The sequence below is a fragment of the Chrysoperla carnea genome, chromosome 5 (genome assembly GCF_905475395.1).
Source record: "Chrysoperla carnea chromosome 5, inChrCarn1.1, whole genome shotgun sequence".
Lineage (NCBI taxonomy): Eukaryota > Metazoa > Arthropoda > Insecta > Neuroptera > Chrysopidae > Chrysoperla > Chrysoperla carnea.
In genome coordinates, this window is record NC_058341.1 from 56,541,039 (window position 1) to 56,563,949 (window position 22,911).

The 22,911-nt window shown below is 29.5% G+C and overlaps 1 protein-coding gene and 1 non-coding gene across 2 annotated transcripts in view; both read right to left on the bottom strand.

The window, feature by feature from the left end:
* The window catches only part of LOC123301015 (CD109 antigen), an 83,697-nt gene extending 62,281 nt beyond the window's left edge, over positions 1–21,416 (bottom strand). Inside the window, exon 1 of the mRNA XM_044883728.1 lies at positions 21,277–21,416. The gene's annotated coding sequence lies outside the window, so the exon portion shown is untranslated. The remainder of the gene's footprint in view (positions 1–21,276) is intronic.
* Trnag-gcc lies at positions 7,059–7,129 on the bottom strand. Its single transcript has one exon. It is a non-coding gene; the product is annotated as a tRNA-Gly (tRNA).
* Positions 21,417–22,911: the final 1,495 nt, after the last annotated feature.

Here is a 22,911-nt window from a genome sequence, read left to right on the forward strand (position 1 = left end):
TTCGCTAAAAGAGGGTTTTGTTGTTTTTCTTCCAAAGTTCACAATTTTGGGTATTGATTAAGCTTGAAGACGAAAAATTTTCTTAGAAACAAGAGCACTACTCCCACACATTTTCTAATTCCAAATGATTGGATTTAGCGAGATTCGACTGTACTTGTGTATTTATTTGAATATGTATACATTTATATTTATTTATTTGTTGTGAAGAATATGGGAATACTTACCTCTTGATATTTTACAAACTTGTACACTTGTAACTTGTTATTATTATTGTGGTTGCGGTGTACAAGCACAAGTTACAAACCGAACTGAACTAGGTATAAGAATATATCTCTCGAATTTAACAATGTGCTCGATTTTTTTCTTCAACAACATTATTATGATGATAATTTAATATACCGGGTGATTAAGAAAAACCACGGAAAATATTAATGTACTATCCTTAAGATACACCTTAATAAATTAGAGCTTGATGGTTTCCGAAAAACCAAATTTAAATTAGAGATTATCCATAAAATATGTGAATCTTAAACTCGGCATTTTCAAAAAATTAAAAAATTTCCATTTACACACGCTTCTCTTATGCTATGTGTGTTAAAAAGAGTCCATACAGATCTTCAAAACTAGTCGTTGGAAATTTGAAAAAAACATTAATTTAAAGTTAAACCTTAATAAACTAGAAAAAAAAAAAAAAAAAAAAAAAAAAAAAAACGTTGTGTCTAATAAGGATGTATGAGCGCGGTAGTGTAATTTTGATGGTGAATTATTTTATAACTTGTCAATATAAGATGAAAAGAATGAATAAAATTTTTCGATATCTGGAGTAATTTTCATAATATCAAAAATTGAAAATTTTGTTTAATTATTTAGCTTTCAATATTTCGAAAATTAAGGTATATATCAAAAAATTTTATTTTTCGTCTACATTCATGAAGTTATAACAAAATTTATCATCAAAGTTGTAAATAAGGTACAAATAATTTCAACCACAAATCTAAACTTGCCTTAGCGCTCGTACTACCTGAATTACTTATATTAAAAGTTTTAAAAATTTCTTAACATTTTGCTAAAATGAACCCAACTTCCTTCATTACTTTCTATTAAATTGAAACAAAATCACTGAAGTTAAATAAACAACACATATCTATCATGTCTAGTTTATATGTGATTGTATCAACTACATGAAGATTCTTGTTACTAATTTACTTGATCATTTTTATAATATGAAACTTATTGATCAATTTTATCGCAATTGGTTAAGCGGTAGACCAAGGACACTAAAATCATAGTAATCCATATGTAGTAGGTTCAAATCCGACTCGAAGAAATCTAATTTTTTTTTAATAAGCTTAATACACCTGCTCATATGGTTGTGACAATCACATCAGTATTTATAAGTGGTAGAAGCAATCAGAAAAAGATTGTTTAAACTTATGTTGTATTTCAAAACAAAAATATTTGAAATTAGTTAGACAGTATATTACTTTCGTACAAACAACTCATGCGTTTGTGTCAACTTCACCACTCAACCCCGTACGGTAGTAAATGACATTCGTCGCCCAATTCGCCATATTTGATCTCGTGATAAGGTTGAGACAACTTAATATCGGTTGGTATTAAAAATTTTTTGTTTACAGTGTAGGTATGCCCTTATACACGCTGTATGTTTTTTTACCAACAGTTAGTAATATTATTATTGGTTTTGATATTACCATACACTACACAAATAACTAAGGGAAAACGTAAACTACCAAAAATACGGTCGATGTTGATACGAATACGCACCATCATGATAGAAACAGGGTGGATGATATAAAAACCACCCCTCATCATATAACATAATATAAAACCACCCCTGTCTTGTATTAGAACTACAATCCGTTCAACACTATACCTTCCATTTAAATGGAGCACACACCGTTCTACATTAACGCATAAAATACCCTCACTCACCCCCACATGGAATCACTACCCTAACGCATAGTGTTTTTTATTATTATATTGTATTAGTGTGATGGCGCTAAATAAAATTAACACAAAAAAATGAACATTGATTAAGTTTTTTCTTTAATAACATTTCAAAAGCATTCAACTTAAGCTGAATTGAAGCTTTTTGAATATGTAAGCTTTTATTTTTTATGAATTCTATAAAATGTCCTTATATGAGGGCAATGACTTGTTGACAGTGGGGCAGAAACAGTTCTATGTTAAAATGATTAAAACATGCTTGAAACTTCGTGAGTGACTTCCTTTTGACGAGTCTACCAAACTTCTAAAGTTTAAGGATATTAGAAAGTAAAATTTTTGATTCCATAAACTTAATTGTTGCATTTGAATCATAGAATATTTTGGTATTTCGGATAGAGCTTTTGGGGTACCAATTATTCAAAACATTGATTTTATCCAAATTGAAAACAAAATTTTGATTTGAAAAAATCATTTTTCGTAAAGGATTTTTATAGATATACCAGACGATTCCATGACGTGAAAGGGAAGCCGTTTAATATTTTTAGAAGCGTAGATGACGAATTTTTTGGTCTGCAGATCGATATTGTACACTTTCTATAGCTACGGCTATTTTTTGGCATTTTTGATCTCTACGAGCTAAGTATGATTTGTATACGGGTCTTGCGCGTAGTGATTGGAGTAAGATTTATAAAACTTTTTTTAATTCCATCAAATTAATTTGAGTTTAAAGCCCTTCCTGCCAATATTTAAAAAAATTCATATCTATCTATATTAGCGCTTACTCATATAGATGGATAGTAATCGCATTAAAATTTATTAATTAAATTCTCAAATCCAAATTTTTAAAATTATTTTTTATTTGATTTATTACCCAAAATCTATTCATAACTCTAAATATAAACAAACATTATTCATTAGAGTTCAATGAAATATAATAATTCACATTAAAAAAAATATTTTAATTTAATAATCAACAATAATTTTTAATTGAAATTCAAAATATATAAAAACAAGTGAAAAAAAACAATAAACTGACTTAATTGATGAAATACCCTGTATAGAAAGTTTTGAATGTCAGTACTGGCAATTAGTTTTTATAAATTAAAAGAGTTAGGAAAACCGGCAAGCACAATATGTATGACCCTTTCGGTCGCTATATTTTGGCTTACGAAAGTATTATCTAGAAATAGTATATTAGTGCACATCTCGTGAGCAAAAGTAAAGAATGTCTCAGATCTCACGTTCATTGTCGCCCTAGGCGCATTCGAGGGTAATAAACATGAGATCTGAGACATTCTTTACTTGCTCCCGTGGTGTGTATACTATTTTTCTCCTCGGCGGAGGCGGAAAGCGGCAACTTCGTTTTGCACAGTGTAGGGCACAAAGTTGACACATTCCGCACAGAGGTACGAAAAGTAGTATTTTTCGTTTTTCGATAATCGTTCACAAGATCCTCAAGTTGAAGCTACCTGCAAATTTCCAGCTCTCTATCCTTTATAGTTTTGAAAAAAAACACTTAGTTTTGTCCGTAGTTTTGTCGGACGTAGTTTTGTCCTAATAAAGTTAGATATTTGTTTATATAAACTATTGTTCTATCTCTAACGGTTTTCAAGATGTTTCCTACGGACAGATGCTCCAACTAATCTATCTTGCTCATTTACGAACTCAAACTCACTTTTTACGTCTTGAGCACGTTTAAAAATTCGCGCTTGATATCTCTTTTCGTTTTTGAGCAATCGTGTTCACGGACAGACAGAGAACAGGCGGGCGGGCAACCAGAAATGAACTAATTAGGTGATTTTATGTTCGAACCGAAATTTTTTTCGTAGCATCAATATTTCTGAGCGTTACAAACTCGGGATTAAAATTAGTATACCTTGATATATATTTCATATATACAGGGTATAAAAATATTGATTTATAATGAAATAAATACTATAGACCGGAAGATGATTACAAGACAAAGTTCCTCACATCAGAATACTTCCTCGAAAAGTATACAAGTTTCCGAAATCTTCGCATGCCTTATGTATCGAAAAATTCATTTTCCATTATTTTAAATATCCACAATTATTTCGACTCAAAGGCTTGAAATATAGACCAGATTCTAGTAAGAAAATATTGAAAATCGTTATATAAAATAAAAAGGCCGAAAAATGAACCAACAATACAAGAGCCAGAATATAAGGCATCCAAATCTGTCACCATCTTCTTACGGTCAACTAGTTTTAAGATAAAACTTTAATTATTTCACCACCATTTTTTAATGACAAAAAACAGTAACAATAATATTCATTCATAACGAAAGGCTCTAAAAAACCCGTTATTATTAATATTTTACTTTTGAATATTATAAAAAGCAACGAGACCTTTGCCCTACTTTATTAATTAATTATAACAGTGAACTAACTTTATGTCTAATTCACAGTGGTAACTAGTGACTACAGTGACTTGCTGGTGACTGATATTATTAATAGTACTAAGAAATTAAACATTATTTCATTTTTACTGAAGTCTACTGCTTCTTGTGATGCAATATTAATTATTTAGGGTAGTCGCTGGCGCTTCGTTTATAGCAGTTATCAAAACATACACGGATCGGTTAGTTCAAAATGAAGTCAGTTCTCCAGCACTTTTTAGTGAGCCAAAATATAATATGGCTAATCTCTGGTACTATAGTCACAAGTGTCAAATTGGTTTCTGAAGCATTTAAATATTTGCCGAGATACTGTGTACCATAAGGGGGCTACATATGACATTGTGTGACAAGGGGCAGGAGGTGGTCAAAAGCTTTGTGGCATCACATTTCAAAATCTATAAAAACAATAACTTACCATTTCAAAATCTATAAAAACAATAACACAATTTGGGTGGCAGACTTTTATTATCTGTTCTCGTCATTTTATATAAATAATATATATGTAGATAATTGATTAATTTTTAATGATTATTAAAAGTAAGACTTCAAAAAATTCTGAAATAGTACAATAAGACTTAATCGAAAATTGAAAGTTCAAAACATGGTTGATGCAACATCAAAAACAAGACTCTATTGACCAAGACCAAGACTTGAGATTCTTTTTGCAAGACGAAGAACAAAACTAAAATCTGCAAGACAAGACATATGCTTACAAGACCAAGATCAAAGATAACTAAGGTCTTGGCCTTGATCTTTTACTCTCTCATCACTACTCAGAAATTTTAATTTAATTATTTTACTGCTGTTTTAATTTAATTATTTCTAAACATAAAGCTGAAAAATACGTGATATTACACCAAAGGAGAGGGGTTTCACAAATGTGAGCACCAGTGACAAAGAAGGGGGGAAGGGAAGTAGAAAAATCATAAAATTTGTGTTGCATAATTTATAGATAGCCCTTAACTTAAAATACAATTTTTTAGGCAGTATGATACAATACCCAGTATCGGACAGAGTATACTTACTAAATTTTTCCTTTCATAAAATTTGTTTCCCAGCGAAAACGATGCCGTTTACAAATCTCAATAAAAATAACTTATTATCTAAAATCTGAAAATAGGTAAAACGAGATTTTATTTTTAAATTTTGAATCGCGATTTTTGCATAATGAATTCTATATCCAGCGCCTGAACTAGTATTCAGTGAACACGATTCTAGTTGAGATGATGAGTAATTTATTGAATTTTGCCTTGAAGAAGGTAATGAATCATTTGAAAAAAATTAGTTTATCACAAATTATTGTTTATTTTCAAATAGGTGTAATCTTTAAAAGAAATTAAATGAAGGCGCTAAATGTAAAAGGATTTAAAAGATAAAGTGATGTACATAAAAAAATGTCTTCAGTAAGTTTAGGATTCCGTAGTGGTGTCTCATCTTCTTAAACGTAACGTAAGTTTTGTGAACTCGATTTCAGAGATTTGTATTTAATTTGGAAAAACGGTTTATTGCAGAATTGTTTAATATATTTTTGTTATTAAGTGGTCATAGTGTCCGACAAATTCTTAAATATGACGTTATCATGCTCATTTGAAAACAAAGCACTTTCGAAAAAAAAAACCGTAGAGAAGAAGTTGGTAATCTCATCAAAAGAAAGCCACTCACGAATTTACACGAAGTATGTATTGATCATTTAACAAAAAGGGGGCTTCCCCGCGAACTTTTATGTGTAATATTACATTTGACTTCAAAATTGTGGATTTCAGAGTCCTGTTCTCTTGAAGCTTACAACATAAAGAAACTTGTAAAATCTTTTATCTACCGTGAGCTAAGAAGTACTTTTTTCACTCAGTATGCGTGGGGCAAATAGTTCCATTCCAAATTACTGTTAAAATGTAAACTAAAAACAACTTACTATAGTAAAATTTTTAATTTTCTATTTTTCTCAATAAGCCATTAAAAATTTTAAATACTTATCGTTTATTTTCACATTTTAGAGGCTTCAACGATTGTCCAATTCGTGCTATGCGTTCGTGTTGTGCAAATTTCGCAGTCGTACGTTAAAAATGCTGGTAGTCCACTAGTATCATAAATAACTATTACTTGGTCTAAGAAACGGCATAAGGTCGAGCTTCACCCGTCTGATAATCAGATGAGATATATTTTTTTAGAAATTTGATTGATTTTTAAACATGCCTATCATAGTTTTTCTATCGATAAGTGTCCATGCTTATTTTTAATTTAACTAATTTTTTCGATGACTTGTTTTTTTCAGACAAGCTTATATCGTTTATTTCGTAATTAAATTATCTTTCATCTGACACTAATTTCGATTAGCTAACAGATTGGTGAAATTACCTCATCAAGTATGAACAGATAAGTCAATATAAGTAACTACACTGATCTGTAAGAATATCGAAAGTGGTATCAGAAGAAAGATTTTATTACGAAAATAATGAGATAGGCTTGTCTGAAAAAAAGCGTTCGTGGAAAAAATTAAAAATAGCTATGAACACTTTTCGATAGCAAAAATATGATAGGCATATTTAAAAATGAATAAAATTTCAAAAAAAATATGTCTCAACTGGGTAAAGATCGACCTTATACCAACAGGTAAGTATATAAATCGAAATGATTTCATTCCATTGTAGTGATAAAAACTATCAAAATAATATGCATCGTCCGGGAATCGAACCCGGGCCGCCCGCGTGGCAGGCGAGCATTCTACCACTGAACCAACGATGCGCATGTTTAACAACACAATTTTTAAAAACATATACACATAACTAAACATATTGTTACAATCAAAATAAAAAATTATTGTATTTCATAATAACATAGTTTTTTTTATTAAATTTCTTAAGAAATTAAAGATATATGATGCTATATATCGTATGAGTAAAAAAATTCTATTTCCGTCAGCAGTTTTATCTTACTAGAATGCATTGCAAGAGAAACGGAATAAAAAAAGACGTCAAATAAATTTATAAGAATGTATTAAATAACGAAAATTACATGTTGTAATGAACAATAAATGTCTTTTTAGATAACTAATTGCTTCTGATATACAAAATATAACATGTAATAAATATTCGTTTACAATATGTGTCATTTTAAGTTAAAACTTTTCATCCTCTTACTGTGACTTTAGAAAACAAATACCTATTTGACGGGGGATGTATTTGCAAAACAAACTTATTAACACGTTTTTATAAAAGATTAGTATGTATCTATGTAACCACACCCTCTGTTCATTCTCTTTAAAAAATCGCGTCGAATTGAATTGAAATTTCGCATGCAAGCAACATGATGACAATATAATAATTTAAGTTTGTCCAATTATACTGAACAGGATCTTGAGGATTACCGATTTTTCCCATATCTGAACACAAAGAGTAGAAAATAAATAATATTTTTAAAAAACACACTTTTGTATTACCTGAACTAAAAAGTAAAAAATAATTTCTATAAATTCAAACAATGTAGAGTGATTAAGAAAAAAAAATCATTTTATCGCAAAACAGCGAAGGGTGCTTTTTAAGATTTCTTATATATGTTTGAAGTGCGAGTTTAGGGTTCCGTAAGCCGAAAAATTTGTCGGGGAAAAAGCGTATCTTTTAAACTATTATTTATTTTTACCTAAATTTCTAAAAATGCGTTCGATCTGAACTTTTTTCTAAAATCCCGATTTGATACTGGCCATGCTTGCCTGTATACATAATTTAGCGCATTGTTTAAATCATTCTAACCAATCCTAATTAATTCCTTTCCCTATATAATTTATATGTTTCTCTATACAAGTCAAGACTATAAGTCAATTATACTGCAGGAATTATTGTAATTTTACTTTACTTATTTTTTAAATCAAAATATATTTACATTTATGTTCATTGATAATATGTTTCAAACAATAACTCGTTAAAATTTGCAAAAAATCCTTCAATATTTTAAATAAATTTTAAAACAAATTGATTGAAATATAAAAAAATTTCAGGTCAATTATTGAAGTATTTATTTTGTTGTATCAAAAACCAATTCATTCATTCAACTCAAATTTAGTGGACTCAACTCCACCTAAAACTTAACTTCAATTCCCTCTCGCAGTTAGTTAGTTAGGTAGTTACTTTGATTCCGACAAACTTGTATGAATCATAATTCTATTGACTCAACTTCGAATTTGTCAACTCTGCGCATTTCACGAGTAAACTACCTTAAGTGTCTACTGCTTAGCATAGAAGTTGAATTATTCAAACGACCACGGCCTTAAAATGAAGCATTGCCTATCCATAAGATCTGTTTGTCTACTAAATACTTAGTTCTTCTCTATTATTTTATGCAGAAAGAAAATTACTTATGATGTTATTACCAATAATTAATATTTACTTAATTTAAGTACCTAATTGAACTTACAATATCACGGTCATAGTTAAAAAAAACTATCTTTTACAAATAGATTCATAACCGATAGCAAAATTTTTCTTAATTGATTTCTAAAAGTGCAATACTTTTTCGAAAAAAAATTTCTTTCGAAAACACTGTTTTTTAATATCGTTGAGTACATTTGCAAGAGAAATAGTATTTGCTTAAATTAAATTTTTTTTTTATTTTGTCATGTTTATTTATTGAACATTTTTTAACCTAAAAATACATGCTGCACATTTCAAAACTAATATACATTTTTATTTCAATATCCGTTAGAATAAAATTTGAATATCATTTTAGTATGTTTTTGTTAATATATCTGTACATCTGTATATCTTTCAAAATATTTATGACAATATGTTTGAACTTCATTAAAAATTCTCTCACGGTTATGCAACGAACAGATAACAAATAAGAGAAACAATGGACAAACTGAAAAACTAGCAAATAATAATTACTAAAGTTAAATGATAATAAGTTAAGTTACATAATTTAGCATTGTTACAGTCATGTGCATAAAAATTGTAAAAACTGTGATATAAGAAAATTCAGTATAAAAATGTTATTATTAGGTAATTACTACATATAGTAATTACTGCGTCTGAACGCCTGGTAAGCTAAAATCTGGACAAAAAAAAGTGATACTCAACTCAAAACACCCAGCTCGAATATACGATACTAAATGTCTGATTTTAATCGCATATACACTGAATATTTCTCTAGTAAAACTTTCGTTCGCGAAGGGGAGGGGAGTTCATTTTACGATGGCCTTAAATTTAGTCAAAACAGCTGAAATTGTATGCGAAAATCTATCACTAGATACCTGTTTTTAAACTCGATTTTCAAATAAACATGTCATGCAAAATATACTAATTTTTTTTGTGAAAAATAACTTTGTAATTTGTTTAAAAAAAATTTTTTTAATCGATTTCTTCAGGGAGTTCATGCGTTATAATCAAGTCCATAAAAACATGCTCTTATATTCGTGCACTATTTTTGACAACCGAGTACAATACTAAGACATTATATCTATACACATACTCAATACACAGACAACTGCAAATTTTACCAAAAATTACCAAAAAGTTCGTTATAAATTATTGTTTCAATACATTGTTTTCGAAAAAAAATCATAAGAATCGTTTCCGAGATATACAGAAACGTATATATTTTTAAGCTCGGTATACCTCCACGCGGTAAGAAATTTTACATTAACAATAGTTATGGCGGACGAGTCAATGCAGTATGAGCGTCAGGCCCATACTGGATGACGATATCACAATACTTCTGGTGGATAGCTCTAATCAATACTGTAATATTACTTATGCTAACGTAGATTCTATCTCTATTCGTAGTATCTGTCTCTATACCATACTAGGATTGTAATAAACGCCATACATTTCTTATCGTGCAGTATATTAACTATGCACATTTTGACTGTCGATATTTCATTCCACAGACGGTGAAAAGGTTTACTTTTTATACCATGAATATATGAAATGTATCAAGGTATTCTAAGTTAGGTCCCAAGTTTGTAACGCTTAAAAATATTGATGCTACCAACAAAATTTTGTTATAAGTGTTCATAAAATCATCTAATTAGTCCATTTCCGGTTGTCTATCTGTCCGTCTGTACACACGATAACTCAAAAACGAAAAAAGATATCAAGCTGAAATTTGTATATTATGCTCAAGACGTAATAAGTTAGACTAAGTTCGTAAATGAGCAACATAAATGAAAATCTTGGATTCGTAGGATCCATCTTGTAAACCGTTAGAGATATAAAAAAAGTTTAAATGTAAAAAATGTTTCAAATAAAGAAATAAACAACTTTTGTTTGAAATATTTTTTCATAAAAACAACTGTTTGCCCGTGAGGCCGCAAACTAGCTTAGAAACATTATATAAAATTTATATACAGGTACCTATTGTTTATAATTTAAATTTATACGTTACATATATTATGGATGAGTTTGTTTGTTTACCTTTCTGTATTAACATGACTGTCTATTCATGGTATTTCAGCAATTAACTCAGTCAATTTATACAGAATACTTTATTAATTTTATATTTCAATTTTGTTGAATTCCTAAGAAAAGCCTCTTCACGAGTGAACTTAAAGAATGGTGTATGATTAAAATCGGACACCCGGTAAATATATATTACATAACTATTTTTCAGTACAAGAATGACATGAATATTTATAAACTGTTGTACATAGTTATGTTATGCCGAACAGCACATATAGTAGAAATATAATCCCGGATTTAGTGAAGACTATATCCCACACTAAAACCATTTATTTAATTTTATAGTTTTTGTTTGAATTAAAAGTTTTAGTTTCCTGTTAAAATAACAGGATCTATGTTATATAAGTACATTTATACGTATATATGTTAAATATATATACTTCTTATTAAAGCCAACACCAAGGCTAAAGTGATATGACATGGGTGCCACTGATACGACGCTAGACGTCTTCATATTATATAATAAATATTATCTGATTTTAATAAGGTCAAAGTGATATTTTAAAGAAGACCTTCCTTCTTGAGGCTATTGTCTCGCTAAGGGCATAGTGTCAGAAAATTCTAAATTTTTGTATACTTATTAAGGATATTATAATAAAATAACCAAAAACATTTGAACTAGGCAAAAATTGAAGCCGCGTCCAAAAGCCGTTCCAAATTATAATTCTCAAAATATTAGCTTCGCACATCAGAATTTTAGAAAACAATGAATTGAAAACGTCATGTCTTGAAATAAACAGAAAAAACGTTCAAATAATTTCAATTTTTTTATAGACAGTGAATATTATTAATAAAAACGTGAAAATTCGATTAAAACTTAATTTTTTTAAATTAATTTTGTTTTAAGCTACTTTCAAATATGTGAAAACCATGCCATCAATTAAAATCCGTTCCAAATTACGGTTCTCGAGATATCAGCTTAATAGGCCTCCATTAAAAAATTCACTGTTCAAATAAATCCGATTTTCAGAATTTTTGGATTAAAAAATAATTAAATGGGGATCAATTGATATTGAATTTATTATTTCCGCTTTGTTTACATTAATTTCGAATCAAAGTTTTGAAACGATTTCAAATAGAAAATAATCGGAAATTTAGTTTCCGATTAATAGTACCTAACATGAGACATAAAAATGTGTTTAAAATTGTCTTGGAATCTTGTTGTACGGAAAATAAAACTCTTACTACTTTTGGGGTGGCAAATCTTGGAAGATGAGTGAACGCAACATTTCTTTCTTTACTCGCCACTGATTAGTATTTTCAACAGATAATGTTATTTATACAGTAAACTTAATAAAATAGAGTAATTGCATTAACACATATTGGTTATATTTGATTTGTGAGCCCTGTGTCTCACTTCAAATACTTAATTGATAAGTGAAATTTACAAAATTTAAAGAAACTCTCAAAAGATTTTTTCCTTGTAGATCTCTCCAAACTCAACCAATTTTCTTAAAAAATAGCTAAAAATACGCTCGATTAAATTACCTTTAAAAAAACCAAATAGGTTCCTCCGTTTAGTAGCTGCGATGCCACAGACAGACACACGTAGCGGTAAAACTTATAACATCACTCTTTTTTGTGCCGGGAGTTAAAAATACACTTTCATTAGAGATCCATTTAGAAGTAATCATCTATCCTTATTTATTCAAACTACTATTGCCACAGTATTGAATCCATACAAAATTTCGAATCAGAATGAATGAGATTCAATTGATATTGAATTAATATTTCCGGTTTGTTCTCAGTAATTTCGATTCAAAGTTTTGAAAGGACTTTAAGTACAAATTTATGGGAAGTCCAGTTTCCGATTAATTGTAACATGAGACAAAAATATGTTTGAAATTTCCTTGGACTCTCATTGTATAGATAATAAAACTCCAATTACTTTTGGGGTGGCAAATTTTAGAAGATGGGTGCACGCAACATTTTTTAATCCACCAAAGATTATTTCTTTAATACTTTGGTGAAAATACACTCTCATTAGAGATCCATTCAAAAGTAATCATCTAACCTTATTTGTTCAAACTAATATGGCTAAAGTATAAACAGTCCATAAAGCATTAAATATACTAAAGGAATATCTTACATATCTCAACAATATTTTCCTTACGATTTGCATCTCTTACTTCACGTCTAAAGGAAAACATACACGAACAATTGTACACCGATAATAAATGTAATATGATATTACAGTAAAACTGTCTACACAGTAAAACTTGTTCAAACTTTTATCATTTTCTTAAAAGTATTTTAAAAAGGGGGGAGAATTGATCTCGTGCCATAAGCAGATGATATTTATTAAGTCCAATGATTTTGCAACTAAAATATTTATTTATTGCATTTCAATATAAAAAAAAAAGTTTTGCGTAGAACAGATGGGGTTTATGTGATTTGGGCATCATTTTTATTACTTCGCCTGAGAGTGAGGAAAGGATTAAATCATCGAGGATAGATAATCTAAACACCTAAAATACATAAGTTTTTATCCTGGAAAGCTAGCAGGTGTTAAGCTCTCAGCCCCTTCTTTCCATTTCTATGTCAAAAAATCTTTTATTTTCGTTCCTTTTAAGGCTTTGTGCATCTTTAAAACTCTTCCAAATTGAGTTAGAGGGTTGGAAATTTAATTCGAAATTGAAAGAATGTCAAGGAAAAACCTTTCGGTACTTCCAAACTATTTATGTAAATATTTCATTTATTCAAGAGCATGAAAGAAAAATATTATTTCGATAGGAGACATTAAATAATAATGAAGTATTCAATGAGGGTTGTGGTTAGAAAAATATGACCCTAGTTATGGAACTTTGCTGGTCACGAGGTATTTTTTTACTTAATAATAAGACACTGAAAGCTTTATTACTTTAGGAACTAATCTGGGTGTAATCAACAAAATCATTTTCTTGCGAGCTAGTGCTTTTTCTATTTACGCTCATACGATGAAACAAAAGTACCCTATATTATTATACCATGTATATATGAAATATGCATAGTATATTAAGTTTAGTCCAATGTTTGTAACGCCTAAAAATATTCATGCTACGAAAAAAATTTTGGTATAGGTGTTCATAGAATCACCTAATTAGTCCATTTCCGGTTGTCCGTCCGTCCGTCCGTCCGTCTGTGGACACGATAACTCAAAAACGAAAAGAGATATCAAGATGAAATATTTATAGCGTACTCAGGACCTAAAAACTGAGGTCAAGTTCGTAAATGAGCAATATGGGTCAATTGGGTCTTGTAAACCGTTAGAGATAGAACAAAAGTTTAAATGTAAAAAATGTTCTTTATAAAAAAATAAACAACTTTTGTTTGAAAAATTTTGTTGTAAACTTCACTGTTTACCCACGAGGGCGCTTATTAGGTGCAAATTTTATAGTATGCATTAATATGGGAATATCAGTGTGTGTGTAGCTATTTAAAAGTGGATATCTTTTTTTATTAACATGACGTCAAAAAACAAACGATTGCTTCATCAACACTGTCTATACATGGTATTTCAACAATTAACTCAGTCAATTGTTTGTTTTCACTTGTTTTTATTTTACATTTAAAAAAACTATTGTAATTTATATTATGGACAATTTTCAGAACTTTTTGATCCTTGACATTTTTTACCTAACCTCATCGTTTTTTAAATATAAGCAGTCCGGGCAAAAATTTGATTTGAAAGCCATTAGATATTATATTTTTGGCGAGTTATCGACGAAAATCCGAAATTTTATTTTTTAAACGCTTATATCTCAAACACGGAGAGGTTAGGTAAAAAATGTAAAGGATCAAAAATTGCTGAGAATTGTCCATAATTTACAAAGTTTTTTTTTTTTTTTTTAAATATAAAATAAAAAGGATGTGGTGTCCGGAAATTAGAGTACTTCTGTATGAATCATACTTCTGTCCTACCCTATGGGCGTAAATCGAAAAAGCACAAGTTTGGATGAATATGATTTTGATGAGCATACCCAGACAAACATTTTCCACTAACTCCAACAAAATAAACTAACAAGGGCTAGATTCCTTGGTTACGCTACTTTTTCGGTTTTGTTTCATCGATTATATGTTTAGATTATTTAATACAGATAAATTTAATGCCCAGTTTGAAAAGTATACACCCCAAAAACATACAAACTTTTTAAAAAGAACAGATGTACAAATTGGCAAAAACATATGATTTATCGATTAAAAATATAATATCGATAACAATTATTATTAAAATTTTAACAAATACTCAAATTATAGGCTCGACTCGTGTAGTCTATTTTTATTTTAAAAATATTTTATTGTTTTTTCGTGTTTATTTTTAGTTTGAAGAGTTTAACTAAACATTGTGCTTGTTACTCTTTTGAGGCGGATATTAAATTTATTAATATAATGAAAGGGTTTAATATTAAAACCTTTTTATTAAAGTTTTAGAATATTCAAATTATTTAACCCTGATTTTAAAAAGAATTTCTGTTAAGGATTTGTTTAAAAAAGAGATATCCTCTCCCTAAAAAAAAAGTTTTTAGGGATATTTTTCAGCTTTTTGTAATCATTTTTGAGTCCGGAATAAATTTTCAGGATAGATGGCAGTTGAGTAAAAAAAATTGAATCCCTTTCCTGTCTAAATTGGAGGGTTTTGTCGCCTTGGTGTTCCAAAGAACGTAGAATTTGAAAATGGGACAAATTTCAGACAGGGGTACGCAATTAAGACTTCCTCTTTTTCCCCGAACATATAAAAAATAAAATAATGTTGGTTTATTGTGCATATTTGCATACAAATCTCATCTGATAATATTCAGAGTAGTAATCGGGAGCCCGAAAATTTATCTTACCAAAAATTATTCGATTTTAACAGGAAAAAATACAATTATCTCGTTACAATTACGAAATACTATTCAAATTTTCATGCACCAATGTCATATATAGTTTCTAAATAAAAAGAAAATAACCATTTTCAAGATTTTTGAGGTGTTAATCGATTTTCTCCGAAACTATTCTAAACCGGAACCGTTAAACACTTCCCGATAAAAGTTGGCAATGTTTAAATAGCTTCGAGTTATTGGTTTATTGTGCATATTCAGGAAACTTAAGGGGAGGAAAATTTCGAAGGGAAATTTTTCTGGTTGAAAATTCATTCAACAAATGTATATAATAATAATAAAAACATAAGAAGGGTACCGCTAATGGGTCCCTAGCACCTGGACCAAGGGGTCTTCTTTAGCCTTCCAGAAATCAGATAGATTCCGCGCCAAGATCTCTCCCAGGAGTGATGTATTTAAAGTTTCGGGACAGAAATTCAAGCTTTCATCATCCTCCACACAGGCCTACAAGTAGGATCGCTAGATTGTCATGTCATGGCTCTATATCCCCATCCCCATGTTATGAAGGTGATAGTTCCATCGACAGTGTCTTGTCAAGAGTCCCACCACTCTTCCAACTGTGCTCTAGTAAGTTTCAGGCGAGCACAGTGGAATGGTCTGGTTATACACAGCTTCGCTTCCCTGCGCAAAGTCCCAGTAATTAAGATGGGCTTGTCGTAGCCATTCTTTGATTCGATTAATTACGAAACATCTTGCTATGTGAATGACAGGCTCATATGAAACATTTGAGACGACCCCTCTCGTTTACGAACATAGTTAAGAATTTTGTGACATATCAGATCTCATATTTTACATTCAAAAATAAAGTACAATTAGACATTTTGAAGATAATTAAATTTAATCGACGCTACAAATCAACACCCTCTTAATATGAACATTATTTAAATGAAATGATAACAAAGGGGGGACACCCGGTATAATTATGAAACAATTTAATCTAAAGTACATATCACATTTTGGTTTAGTTTTATAAAATTTATGATATCAAATAGGGCTGTAGTGTTGCTCTGCTAACTCTCCCCCTTCGTACAATAATAAAAACTGGACAATATAGGTATAATAGAATAAATTTATTACAAAATAAAATGCATTTTTACGTAAAACCCCTCAAATCATTGAATATGTATTTTAATGGGTGTACAACCCCGTACCACTTACTTACTCTCGTGGACATTAGTATACCGATTAAAATATATGTGTTTTGGATTTATAGGTAATAACATCTGCTTGTCAAGTTGGAAATGAAATAAATCGTGAAAATATCGGACAAATTAGCATGTGGTTTGATATAATTTAATTTTAAAAGCATAATCAAATTTATGTTCTTTTGCAGAGTGAGAATCGGTTAAAAAAATGGACTCCAGCTATCTGAATCAAAAATGAGGAAATATTGGGAAAATATTTTTACCATGCGACAACCTTTGCCTTAAAATAGAACTACGATAAAAGGTTCAAATTGGGTTTCAACAGGCGTTCAATAAATAGATGCATATTAAGAAACCATAGTAAGTTACTACAATACTGTTGCACTGCTTAATTCAAACTAGCCTACTCTTTTAATGGTTTGGTAATTCCATAGACTACTGCTGATGATTTATTTAACTTGCAATGTTTGTATGTATGTATGTTTGGATCAAATTTTGCAATTGAATTTCCAAGGAGTTTTACACATTTAGCTTGGGTGACAATGCATGATCACCTAAATGACGTCATTCTAAATCATTTATGCACTTCCATGATGTATCAAATCAAACTCTTTGCTGAGAACAATACGAATAACATATGTAAATCGGATGACAATGCGCTTGCATGGTAAGTATGATCTGATTTCTCATCGTTTCCACCATATTTGATAACAATGTCTTTTATAGTTTTAAATTAAATTAATACTTTTTGAAGAACAAGCTTTTATTGTACTAAAAAGTAAAAAATTATTATTTCTATGATTAACTCATACATGAATCATACTTTATATTTTAAATTGAGTGCCTCTAAAATATTTTATATTAAGTAAAAGAGTTACGACTGCTTATGACTGCCATATTGACTGCTTAACATCATTACTTACTGATTTTCCCAAACTATGATGATATAAGAAATATTGCCAAACTCTTAGCTATTTGAATCACTTTAATAGAAAAAAAATAATAGTGGTCGCAGGAATCAATTTTCAAAATTCCCTGATGATTCCCAATTTTCCAGTATATTTTACATGCTTTTCCCCAAATTTTGTATTTCATAAAAATTAAAATCATACTTAAATCGTTAAATCGTTAAACAATCGTGGATTTCAAAGTACTAATTATTACCTCGAACATTAAATTTTTATTCAAATAGAAATTTTTGTGATTTTTACTTGAACTTTTTTGTGTTTACTTATACGTTTGAAGTAATACTCTGAAATCGATTCCAGAAATAGCTTTTCTTATGAGATATTTTTTCCAAACATCAAGTGAACCCGATTTTTGCATTTTTTGAGTGCCAAAATTATCTTATATATAGAGTTTTATTGCAACTGGAGAGAAAAAAAATGTTTTCCATTTTTTTTGAAATTTTGTTACCCTTACAAAAAATCGCCACTATCCGAAGTCCTGAACAAAGCTCTTTATTTTGGAGATATTTTCGGCAATATATCGAGTATTAAACATCTGGAATCGTCAAATGCATTAAATTTTTGAGTTTTCCATTTCCCAAATATATCAGGATCAGAGACAACGACAATATTGTTAAGTTGTACCTACGGATAAAATCCCAAAAATCAGATATCGATAAAATCCAAAAAAAAAAGTTAATTATGATTTGAATAAGAATCATTGCCTTAGATAAATAAAACATAAAAATATGGGAGTTACTAAACTGAAAGTACTTGAAGGAAAAATTCTCTAGTGTGACATCCTGTATATTTTACTGTAATAATAAAGAGAACGATTTTAACATATATTTTAATAGCCGAATAACAATATCTAATATTATTCCAACATTTTAACCCAATAATTGAATATATACTCTACTTCAATAGCAATAATAATTTCTCGGTTTTCTCAGTATCTACAGTCAACACAGACGAATATTATCACTTATAAATAGGGCTCTTCTCTTCAATTCTATAACAAATCAGGACACAATTGTTCAAATTTAATAGCCTAACAAAGTATGTACACTATAGCAGCCTAAATACCTTATTATACGGAATTTTATATTTGAACAGATGTAACTTTTAGCTTTTATTAACTATTTTCAAAAAAATAAAATAAATGAAAAAATAGAAGTTATTATAATAGTGCTAGATGAAGAAAAAAAAATTTAATCCACTTCAAAATTTGGGGGTCAATATTTTTTGAAGAAAAATTATATATCTTCCAATTCTTTGAAATATATTTTTACGTATAATTTTTTATCAAAAATCAAAATTTAATTCCAAAAATTTGTAGTCAAAAAAATAATACCAATTTTATATTAAAACAAGTGAAAACAAACAATTCACTAGTTAGAGTTAATTGTTGAAATATCCTGTATAGAAAGCGTTGGATGTCAGTGCTTGCGTTTATTAGAAAAGTTTTAAAAACCAACACAATTATGTTTGTTTTGTTTTCGAAAATAATTTCTAAGTATTTTAATTTCAAGGCCACTAGTTGAAGCTTTCTACAAATTTTCAACTCCTTATCTTTTATAGTTTTGGCGAAAATGGATACCAAAATTTTGTCCTAATTTTCGATCTCACGGAAAAACAATGACATTTAGAAAAAATAGTTTTCAAATAAAAGTTGTTGTTTTTTTTATAAGGAACAACTTTTACATTTAAATTTTTGATCTATCTCTTACGACTTACAAGATAGGTCCCATGGATCCAAACCCAATTGACCTATCTTGCTCATTTACGAACTGAAACTCACTTTTACGTCCTATACAAGCCAGAAAAATTTCAGCTCGATATCTCTTTTCGTTTTTGAATAATCATGTACCAAATAGACGGGCAGACAGGAATGAACAAATTATTTCTATGCGTTATAAACTTAGGACAAAAATTAGTATACTTTGATATATATTTCAGGATATATAACAGGATATAAAAAGTCTTTGAGTATTTTCCATAAAAAAATGGAACTTTTTTAATTGGAAAAAAACTATAATACATACATATATGAAAAAACAATTTTATATTTTAAGAGGGGGTGTTTTGAATGAAGCAAATAAGGAATGATACTTTTTATTGCATTATGTAATCCTTTTCAATAAGGCTTGTTGAATTCAAATTAATAAAATCGATATTAAAAACTTTTTTTTTATTTTGTACAGTTAAGGTCATAAAATACATTCCAATCAAATTTATACGTGCAAATTATTGAAGCTTGGGTCACACGAACGTCAATTTTAACGCACGTTGATTTTTAACAAACTTTTAACGTAGAAATTAAATGAAATAAGTACAAGACTAAGCTCACACGAGCGTCGAATTGAACTTACGCTTTTTCTAACGCATGTTTGTTTGAATTACATGGTATGGAACGGAACTCTAACGTGCATTGAAAAAAACTTGTTTAAACAATATTTTATGATCAAAAGCATTTTTAAAACGGGATCTTGCAAAAATTTTCCATCCGAAAAATATTTATGCTAAATGACGGATTTTACCGGGTTTACTATTATATTCAGTCGAAACGTAAGGCGCCAGCCACGAGGGCGGAATAATTTCTAATATATTTTTTTTCAGAAAGACAAATGTAGTAACTTTGAATAAAAATCATTTCCTGTTTTTTTTATTTCTTTTTAACATTTAATTCCAAAAATTTTAAGAAAAAGTTTCTCCCAATAACTGTAATGCTTTGCACCCTCACAGCCACAATTATTTCCAACCTACAATATTTTTTATATTTTCGGCTTTAAAACGTCTCAAATCTCTAATAAACATTAATAACGTTATTAACATCTTTTACGATTTCCTTTGAAACACAATCATTTAAAAATAACAGAAACGATGTCAAAGGTTGCAAAATCCTTTTTGTTTTAGAAAAGGAAACCCTACAAGTATTAAAAATATTTTAAATATTTACAAAACTTAATTAATATTCAATTACAGCGAAAAAAACATCCCCTATCTATACAAAAACGTGTTTAACCCTTTTTACACCTGAGAGCGGGTACAGTAATTACAGGTGTAATGCATTGTAAACAAAAATACACCAAGCCTTTATTATCTTAACCTAAAGAAACTAACTAAAGTAAATACATAAAAGTTTTCTGGTACATTTTCACACCTTGAAAATTAAGAAAAAAAATCTCCACCTTAAATCCACCGAATCACATCATAATTAAGCTAAATTAAAAATTATGAGTCAAACATTACTTGGACTGAGTCATCAAATTAAAGAGTGCATACCATAAACAACTTATTAAAAAAAGTTTTCTAAAAGTTATAAAAACTTAAAAAACAGGTGAAAAGTAGCAAAAATTAATTCAAAACTTTGTTAAAGTATGAAAAACATAAACTTTTAAAAAGTTTTGATAGTTTTAAAAACCATAGTTTGCGTGGCTTTCTTATTGGTTGACGCCCAGAATGGAAATTATCATTAAAAAAACTCACCTGTAATTTAATTGTTTTGAATTTGTTTATACACTTTTAAAAGCAACATAAAAATTCACTTTTTTGGTTTTGCACAAAGTTGATAAATCCAAAAGCGTGTGTTTCAAAAAAACTGCACTATTTACACTATTTTAAAAAAAGTAAATTTTTAAAACTTTTATTTATTTACTAAAAACATTATTTCGTAAATATGTGTGGTAAAAGTATCGGTTAGTATACATACACACTTAACATATAAACACTTGAACACACCTTACCACACTGTCTGTACAACCGTTAACTCGCAACTGGCGAGACACGGATCACAAACTGAGTGAATACATTTTACAATGCCGCCAACATAGCAAACAATACAATATACAAAATATAATACAAAAACTATTATAAAAGTGTATTTCAAATAAATTGAACTTGAAAAAGTTAAAAAGCCAGCGTCGAAAGGTTGATTTTCAAGCGTGGAATAACAGTTTTAAAATAACCAATTATTGTCCCAATGCGCTAAAGTCAATATTTCGGCATACTAGAGCTATAATTTTCGCATGAGTTTGCGAAAATTCTTTTCTGCACTAAGGAAAATATTATTACTTTCGGCGCTTGTATTATGAAGGGACATTCAAAAATCCCAGAGGTGGTTGATGAAGCAATCCATGGGCCAGATACCATACAACACTCTGTTGGAATTTTGATATTTATAACCCCTGTAAGAAGAGAAAGTTCGAAATGTGGGTTATAAGAGATTGTACTGGTTTCCAGCCAAATTACAGCTTTTAAAAGCATGCTAAAGTCAATTAACCTTTTATACAATTTTCGCCGTTTTTGAGTACTGACCAAATAATTGTTCTTGGATGATATAAAAGTTTGCAAATCGTGCATCATGATTAAGTTGGCTGTTCTGAAACTGAGAAAAATTATTGGCAGTTGTTTTCCATAAAATTTGGAAAATTGATGATCGAGTATCAAAAGACCCCGCAGATTAGATAGGAAAATGGCTTTCTGTGAAACTTTTTAAAACCATCCCCAAAATGTTCTTCGGGTCTTTCTGAACAAAAGCTCTCACAGCAGCAAAATTTTTTAACGAGTAGTTTTTGAGCTACGTGCGATCAAAGCTACACACATATTATAGTTTTGTATACTACCATGTGTGGTATGTAAGTGCTTGCCTATGGTTGTATTGTGTTGTGTTGTCTTGTTAGTTGGTGCGTTTGGTGTTCGTGAGGGCTTTTGATCAGAACGATCCGAAGAACATTTTGAGGGTGGCTTGAAAAATTTTCGCAGAAAGCCATTTTCCTATCTAATCGTGCAAGGTCATATTTCGCATTTACCTAGCCAACTGCCAAATAGATTTTCCCACTCTTGGTATCTCAACATTCAACCAGGAAGTTAAAACTGTTCTTGCGTAGGTACTTTACATGAGCCAAACAGGCTGGTACACATATTGAGATTAATGTATTAAAGCCAAAAAAGTTTGTCACTAATTGTATTGGTTTGCAAGCTATATGAAATATACTATACAAAATCTAAAACTAGTATAACAAGTATCTTTTTTTTCAAATATAATTTTTCAAAATATACGATTACATCCTGAAAATAAAAATAAAACTGAAATCAAAAGTACAAATAGGTATAATTATTTTG